This window comes from Poecilia formosa, unplaced genomic scaffold, assembly GCF_000485575.1.
Source record: "Poecilia formosa unplaced genomic scaffold, Poecilia_formosa-5.1.2 Scaffold72, whole genome shotgun sequence".
NCBI classification, from domain to species: domain Eukaryota; kingdom Metazoa; phylum Chordata; class Actinopteri; order Cyprinodontiformes; family Poeciliidae; genus Poecilia; species Poecilia formosa.
In genome coordinates, this window is record NW_006800011.1 from 2,048,375 (window position 1) to 2,056,757 (window position 8,383).

General features: G+C 34.8%; 1 protein-coding gene across 2 annotated transcripts in view; it reads left to right on the forward strand.

The window, feature by feature from the left end:
* tmtopsb (teleost multiple tissue opsin b) overlaps window positions 1–8,383 on the forward strand; it is a 39,913-nt gene that overhangs the window by 23,297 nt on the left and 8,233 nt on the right. The window lies entirely within an intron of this gene.

Below are 8,383 nucleotides of genomic sequence, written 5' to 3' on the forward strand. Positions count from 1 at the left end.
GTTTGAGCAACATAAAGTTTAATCAATGAAAGCAGAAAAAAACTTTGCCTTTTAGCTAAATAAATAAAAAGTGAGCAGATTTTATTTGTAAAAATATCAGATTTCACTCCATTCTTGAACTGTGGACCAAACAAAGGGCCAAATAAAATTACCTAGAGGACTGTAAACGGCCCTCACGCCACACTTTGGACATCCCTAATTTAGAATTTTATTGTGCTATTTTTGTGATAACAATTATGATAAAAAAAACAATTTATTATGTATTTCTTGCTGTATCTGTATGTCTGCGCTACAAACTCTAAGGTTGTCTTTGAAAAACATTCCCATTTGAAATACTTCAGTACGCGACTTACTTAAAAAAGTATTATTAATTCCACTACACGGTGCATAGTAACTACATTTAATTATATAGTTTATACTCATATGTATTGATGAGTAATTAAACATTTATTTTTGCAGGTGAATCCCAGTTTAGATTAGATTAGATTAGATTAGATTAGATTAGATTAGATTAGATTCTTCATATGTTGTCTCGGCTCTTTAGCAAACGTTTTTCCTAACTGGGTTCTAGCAAACCCGACTTTTACATTTCAACATGTCTGCTTTAGAAACCAGAACACAAAACTGCACAAATAGCTTTAAGGTTTTATCCTAATTTTATTGTACTTGATAAACTGATGTTTACCTCAGTAGATAAACACGTTAAAGAAGTGCATCTTCAAATATCTATTGGAAATATAAAATACATTTCAACAATTAGATTTTAGAAAAAGACAAAAATAAGCGTCTGAGGCATCTGTTCTCCATCAAGGCCTGGATGGGTCTAATTATGTGACACCCAGTCCAGTAATTAAGTTTTTGTGTGATTTACACCCGCAGGAGGAGCGAGCAGAAGGCTCACTTCCTATCTGCCGGGTTTTTGTTTACACTTTAAGGCAGGACGCACATGAAGCGACACCCCGCCGCTACACGGCTGCTCCGCGTTTCAAGGACAGAGAGCAGGGAGACGAGATAAAGAAAGGAGAATTAATCTACTTTCATTTCTAATTGAAAGCAGCACAAACATCAAGGTGTTTACTGCATGCAGGATTTCACAATCAATAGATCTTCAAGGCAGTCATTAGTTGATTAATACAAACAGGAATAGCGCTGATAGGACAACCTTTACCTGTTATGACTTTTTTCTTCACTATCACAATCAAAGCAAAAACTTTTTGCCTTTAAACTTCTCAGTTTGGTTAATATCATTTAAAAGCTGAGCAATAAAATATTTTAGAAGCAGCACATTTTCATATGTTTTAATTTGTTTAAGACAGAAATGGCCTTTAGTTTAAAAATTATGTTTGTTTTTCTGGAGATTTTATGTGTTTTTAAACCATAAACCTTCAGGACAGATTCTCAGTTCCTTTATTTAAGATCTTTCTCTACTTCATTTCAACAAATCAATTAGGTTTATTGGTATAGCACATTTCAGCAACACAAAATGTGCTTCAAATCATGAAAACGTAAAAATGATCACATTTTGTTAAGTGGCATTGTTAAGATCATCAATAATCATCAAATATGTTTGTCAATGTTCGATTTATTTTGGTTCAAAAGAAACTCTACTTGAGTTTTATTGGAGCTTTGTAGAAGTTTCAGACTTCCTGTTGGATCAGGACCAACATTTAACTGGTTTTCTGTTTAAATTACTTTTATTACCGTTTCAGTTTCCTGTGGTTGAACAAACTTTATGCTGGATTAAGAGCTAATCAGATTTTTAGTGGTGACCTTGTTGTAGATTTGCAGTGGCTTTACATTTTTGAATTCTGGATTCGTTCTGCATGTATTTTGTTTGAGTGATTTTTAGAAAACTGTTAACTTTGAATGGGTTTTGCTGTGGTTTTGTCCAATCTTTGGATTGGGTATCTGTGCTTATTGGAAGGGGATTAGATTACCAATCTGAATAGTTTCAGATTATTTTTATGTTGGTTTCTGATGACATTGGGGCTTGTTGTTGGGTTGATTAAAGACCAGGACTTTTTGTCTTTTAATTTGAAGTTTTTGACTGATTTTAAGTTAAATAATTGATTCTGGACCACTTTTAAATGGATATTTGGTTTTGATATATTAAAAACATGTTACTTTGGTTTTTATTCTCCAGAAGATTTAATTGCATTTTGGTGAAAGGGTAACAACATTATTGTAGTTAAGATTTGTTTTACATTAATGTCTGGAATAAAACCAACAAATCAAGATAAATTACTAAAATCTGGAATATTTTAAGACTGGATTTGTATGATTTCAGGCTTTGATACTGCATATACTGTCTTTTACTGTAGATTTTATTACTGCTATTGAAGTTTTTGTAAAAAAAAAAAATGTGACTAGATAAACAAAATTAACCCATGACATTAGGAGATGTCTTCTTTTTTGATGATGAAAAGTTTAAATGAGTACATTTTATGGAAATAAGTAAAACATGCTGTTTTATTTTAGAGATGAATTGCCATCCTCCACTTTAACGTCGCACAATTTTAAAGATACGCTGTTTAAAGTTTTAAAAATACAGCAGTATTTTCACTGACTAGATTTCTTGTAAAATATATCAAATCCAACCTTTATTATTACTCAATAAAAAGTTTATATATCTTTATTCAAAAATGTAATTCAGTAATACAGTTTTATGTTTTGCTCTGCTCCTCTCTGCAGTTACTGCAGGCCTGGAAATATTTTATTAATCTAATATTTTAATCTGTGAATTAAAGAAAGGCGACAAGTTAAATAATTTATTAGAAACTTTTTCTTCAACATTTTTGTTCCCATTAAAGGTGTAAACTTTTATTGATTCTGCAAAAACACACAAAAAAAAGGAAAATAAAGCTGAATTTTCCGTATTTTGAAGCTGCATTTATATTTAAACTGATTCCCAAAGCAATCTACTGTAAGTGTTTGTTTAGGTTGTGCTGTTCAGAAATGCCTGGGGATGAAAACTGTGTGTCCAGGTGCTGATGCAGCACAAGTGCTTCCCAAAGGGACATTGGTGAAAAGACCATTATGCTGGGTGGCATGTGTCCTTCTTAATGCATGCTGCTGCAGAGAGAGGTGCTGGTGTCCTGCAGCTCCGGACATTTTTAGACGAGGTTTGCACATTTCTTTTTAGGATTTTCTTGTCCTTTGCTGTGATGTTACCAAACCAATTAGTGTGTTTTCTCCTCTGCAGAGGAGAAAACACACTAAAAAAACAACTTCAGTGACTCCATGGAGTCACTGAAGTTTTTTTTTTTCTTCTTCATTAATCATGGTATGCAAGGACACCGATTTAGAGGAATGGATCCAGGAATTACTCAAAGTACATGAGCTGGATCAGTTGTAATTACTCTCAAGTCAGCTATTAGATGTTTTTCACTATATTAAGTGACAAATTAGTGTTACAGGAGACCTGATTTGAAAAATTCACATTTTGCACATTTTTGTATTTCCATTTGAGTCTCGACCGCTCAGGTGCTTAAAAACACCCAGCCGTTTTCTGGCAATAAGTTAATGTTCTTTGGTGTCTGAAAAACGAGCTGTTTCAAAAACGTCCAGATTAAGTCATATTCGCGGGGCACTCTGCTGTCACCTAGCAACCCAAGCTGAGTTCCGCCCATTACCGAGCAACCCAAGCTGAGTTCCAGCTCATTTGCTCAGCTGGTTTTACCTGGTTTTACAATGGCTGCTGGAAAAGAGAAGTGTTTTGTTGTTGACTTACCATCAGTAGTTGATTTTTATTCTCTTAAATCCAGTTATGCAGATTTTGTATCATCTGCATGTCTAAGAAAATACTTTCTAGAAACATAGAGATCATGGATTTTGTCAGTTTCCAACCTGGGGTTTTTGGGAAGCTCTGACTTGCCCATAGCGGTTTTAGCTCTTTCTGATTTCTCCTTGAGACTTGAGGTGTTTTCACACCTGATAGTTTGTTACGCTGAGTTCTTTTGGGAGCCAAAGTTGCAATATTTGTTACATTTTCAGCTGCTCCAGTTCTCTTTCACACTGTCTCAAATGATCCAAACCCTTTGAAAAACTTGCACCAAGTTCAACTTGCAAGTTCAAACTTGCACTTCAGGGGTTTTCATGGAAACGCCATGGAAACATGGCGTTTCCATGTTAAGCATGGAAACGCCATGAAAAGCCCTGAAGAAGACACTGAACATAACTTCATTCTTCACAAAATGTAAACAAAAATTCAAATTTTAGCAGTTGTAGGATTTCTGTTTTTGTCTTTGGTAAAAGATCACAAGCCATTGCTACCTGTAGCGCTGGACTCTCGTGTTTGTTTTGGCTCTATTTACCCAGAATGCCCTGCACTGTAGTTCACTTCATGCTTTTGGAGCCGATCGTGTCTGCTCGACGTTCACAAATGCATTCAAACCACTTAAGTTTGTAGACAGAGCAGAGTTCACTTTTTTGGTCTCAATTGCGCATTCACACTTCCCCAAATAAACTGGACTTTCCAGTCAAATGCACTAGAGTTCGATTAAAGTGTTTCAATTTAGCAATTAGCATGATTGGCATGGTTAGCATCCTTACTGTTAAGCAGCCTTAACTAATAGCTGACGTGCCTCCATAGGAAATCCATGGTTATTTTAGATGGCTTCATGCATGTTTTGTACATTTTCTCCCTATTGAGCAACTTCCACACCGAAGAGTGTTTTTATTAGCGCAACTTGGTGCGTTCACTGACCTGAAATAGATCTGCTTTTTTTACTTTTAAAATGTAAGTAGAGTAGCAGCATATTAAAGAAGATGTTCCAGTTTGAAACTAATATCTAATGCAGGTTGACCACATCTGTGCTTCACATCTTAAAAGAGACGGGTTAGAAACGACATAACACAGTGGAGATGCATCATCCTTCATCTGATCATCGACTGTTGACAAGTTTCCAGTTAAAAGCTGTTTGGGAGTCACTTTGATGCTAAAATCAGACTTTACGTCTTTGGTAATTTACTAAACTCAAATGAAGTAATAGGAACAAATAATGGCCTTGTGAGGAAATCATGTTCAGAAATTAATTTCAGGAGCCTTTTTATGCATCAGGGACTCATAAGTCAGAATTAAGTAGCTTAATAAATTGAAAAAAGTCCCTATAAAAATAATCCATAAATGGAGGGAAAAACTGTAAAAAAGCATCTTAAATCCAAAGACAAAAAAGAAAGACCTTCAGAAATCCGGAAGAACTCGATCAATACGGATCAATATGAGGAAAGGCTGAAAATTTCTGCACTAACAGTAGTTTTAATACTTTTATCTTTGTGTAAATACATAACATTTTTGGCAGAATGTATGTGAAGCACCATAAGATTAAAACTCCTCCTTTCTTTTCCATACCACAAATATTAGTTTAAGACAAATAAAACCAGAGTTAAATGTAGTTTTAAAACATTGATTTAATTAATTAAAAAAAACAGAAACCTGCCATCAAGCATTTGTGATCATTGGAAATTAGTTTTTCACATCACTGTGAATTAAATCTGGCTCAGTCTTGTTTGCTGAATAATTTTATTTGACACACTGGAGGGTTTTAAATTATGAACAGATTACAGGAAGTCATCCACACTGTAAAAACACAAAACATTAGAAAATATCTTTGGTCTAGTTTCTGGTGAAAATATCTTAGTGCATTTACTGGTTCAATTGGCAAATAAATTAACCTATAACATGGAAAAATGTCTTGTTATAAGTGAAATAATCTGTCAATTGAACCAGCACATTTAATAAATATTAAGGAATTATTTACTTAAAACAAGCCCCTACGTCTTACTGAAAGTTGCTTTTAAATTGGTTTTGTCTTATTTTAAGTATAATAAGATATTTTCACTAGAAACTAGAACTAAATACTGGGTAAGATTTTGTGTTTTTGCAATGCGATGGTTGATTAGCTAATTTAAAGACCTGTCAGAGGTGGTATGAGAGTTGCCATTTAAAAAAAAACTAAACCAAAACACATTGAATTCCACAGCACATCTACATGTGAGATTTTCAAAGTCAAGCTAGAATAAATGACCCACTTTCCTTGCTCTCACTATATTCTGTTTATTAAAACTTCTTCTTGACCTTGTTGTCTAGTTGTTGTAAGGTTGACAGTAGCAAAGCACTGCGTCTCGTTTTATGTCTATATAATTTAAGATTTAGTGATTTATGTTGACAAACTGACATCTAAAACCAATGATAGTCACTGTCGGCAAGCTGCAGGACGTCATACTCCAACGAGTCTAAATTAGTAGTTCTTTGCAAATATGAGATGTCTCTGCATTTGTCACGTTTTTTACAAGTTGAACCAACTTTACCTGGTATATAAAACAACTTAGAGGTCAGAAAAGTGATTTTTTTTTTTTCATGAAACAAAAAAACAGCTGAGTGAGTATCTTTCGGGACATTTTTTTCTACAGCAGTAGCAGGGTGAAGAAATGTGAGGTGCAGGGAAAAGTGCCAGAAGTGAAAGTGCCTGAAGGCAAAGTAAAGTCATGATGGAGTGATTAATGATGGGATGGACCTGGGAATTTGGGACTGATGACGAAATGAGAGCGCAGCAAAAACTGCACGATGAATGGAGAGCATTAAGATAAAGAACAAGCAGGCGATGCAAAGGTGACCGTGGAGATGTAGAGTTATATTTAACCTTCTAAAGGTAACGCAGCTTTGATTTTGATTAGCGTGTGATGTGGCGCACTTTGGCGATGACCTTTTCGCTCCCCAGCCTTCGTCGCTCCCTCCTTTTATCTGCACCTTCCTCAGGCTGTCGCTCAGACATTCAGCTTGTCACTTTCCAGCCTGAGAGACATTTCGTTTTGTTTGATGGCTGACTTGTTGTGACGGCGGGGGAAATTCTCACTGCTACCCGGAACCTGTGGAGCTGCAGATGAGGCTTTGCTGTGTGGCGCTTTCAGTCTTCAGTTCCTCCCAGCCCATGACGATAAACGCAAACGAGTTGAGGCGAGTTGAAGACTTTAAGCGCTGTGCAGATTCACGACCCGGACCAGCGACGCCTTTACACCTCTGAAGTGCAACTTTTTCTCTGAATATTTCTATAGAAATTATGAAAAAAACACCTTAAGAAGTCATTATTTCTATAAAACGTGCTCACTTTTGGGAAAGTTACAAAAAAGGAGCTAAATATTCAGTTTTGAGGAGAAAAACACAAAATCTTATCAAGTAATTCTCGTTTAGTTTCTATTTCAAATATCTTAGTAGACTTAATTTAGGACAAAACTAACTTAAAAGTAACGTTTGTTCAAGATATGAGCGTGTTTTAAGAAAATAATTCCTTAATATTGATGAAAAAGCACTGTAATGTGGGAAAAATGTTTTTAGTGAAACAGTTCTTTTTCATCAAAGTTAGAGTTATTGACTTAAACCAGCTCTTATATTTTGCTGAAAAGCTACTAGTAAGTTAGTTTCGTCTTATTTGAAGTGTACTAAGATATTTGCACGAGAAACCAGAACTTAAAAAAAAAATAAAAATAAATACTTTCGACAACAAGTTTATGTTTTTTAGTGTCTGGAAAATGACCCGTTTCAAAAACCTCCCTATTGTCAAGTCAGAATTCACGGGCACAATGCCGTTACCTAGCAACCTCAGCGTGGGTCGTTACCTAGCAACCCAATCTGGGTTCCACCATAGACATAAATACGTAGACCCCTCATGGAGCGGGTCGGCCCGTTGCTGAGATACGTCACAGCATCCGCCATATTGAATGTGGCCTATGTGCCAGTAAGCTAATAGAAGTAAATGGACCGAAGTTTATAAAGTGCCATTCTACAAAGTATTTTAAGTTAATACCTGTCGTTGACACATTTTCTCACACACACTAATATATTTGGTAATCTAAGAAATGACTAAAGACAGAGTTTCTAACTTTTGATGTGATTATTTAATTGTTTTGGGGCATTTCTGAATAAAGAGCACAATGTTTTTATCTGATAGAAATTATTCTGATCATTTTTATATTAATGAACAGACACACTTTTACAGTGTTTAATTAAAGTATATATTTACGTGATTCCATAATTTAATGTACATTTAACGTTTCAAGACAAGAAACAATTTTCTTGTGTTTATTTTTTATACATTGAGAAATGACTTTGATTTATAAATCAGTCATTGTCAAACATTAAACTACATATTTTTCTTACTTTTTTCCAGAGAATTTACAGAATGTCAACTCTGCTATTGACAGCAAAGAGTGAAAATAATTCAAACAGAGTGAATTATTTTTATTTCATTACATAAGCTACATTAATACACTAATACTTCAGACTGAGATATAAAAAAAATGTGAAAGAATAAAACATTTATTTATTATACTGGGAACACTGGCCACAGGCAGGGCTTCAGTCTGCTGGTCACACTGGGAGAACTCA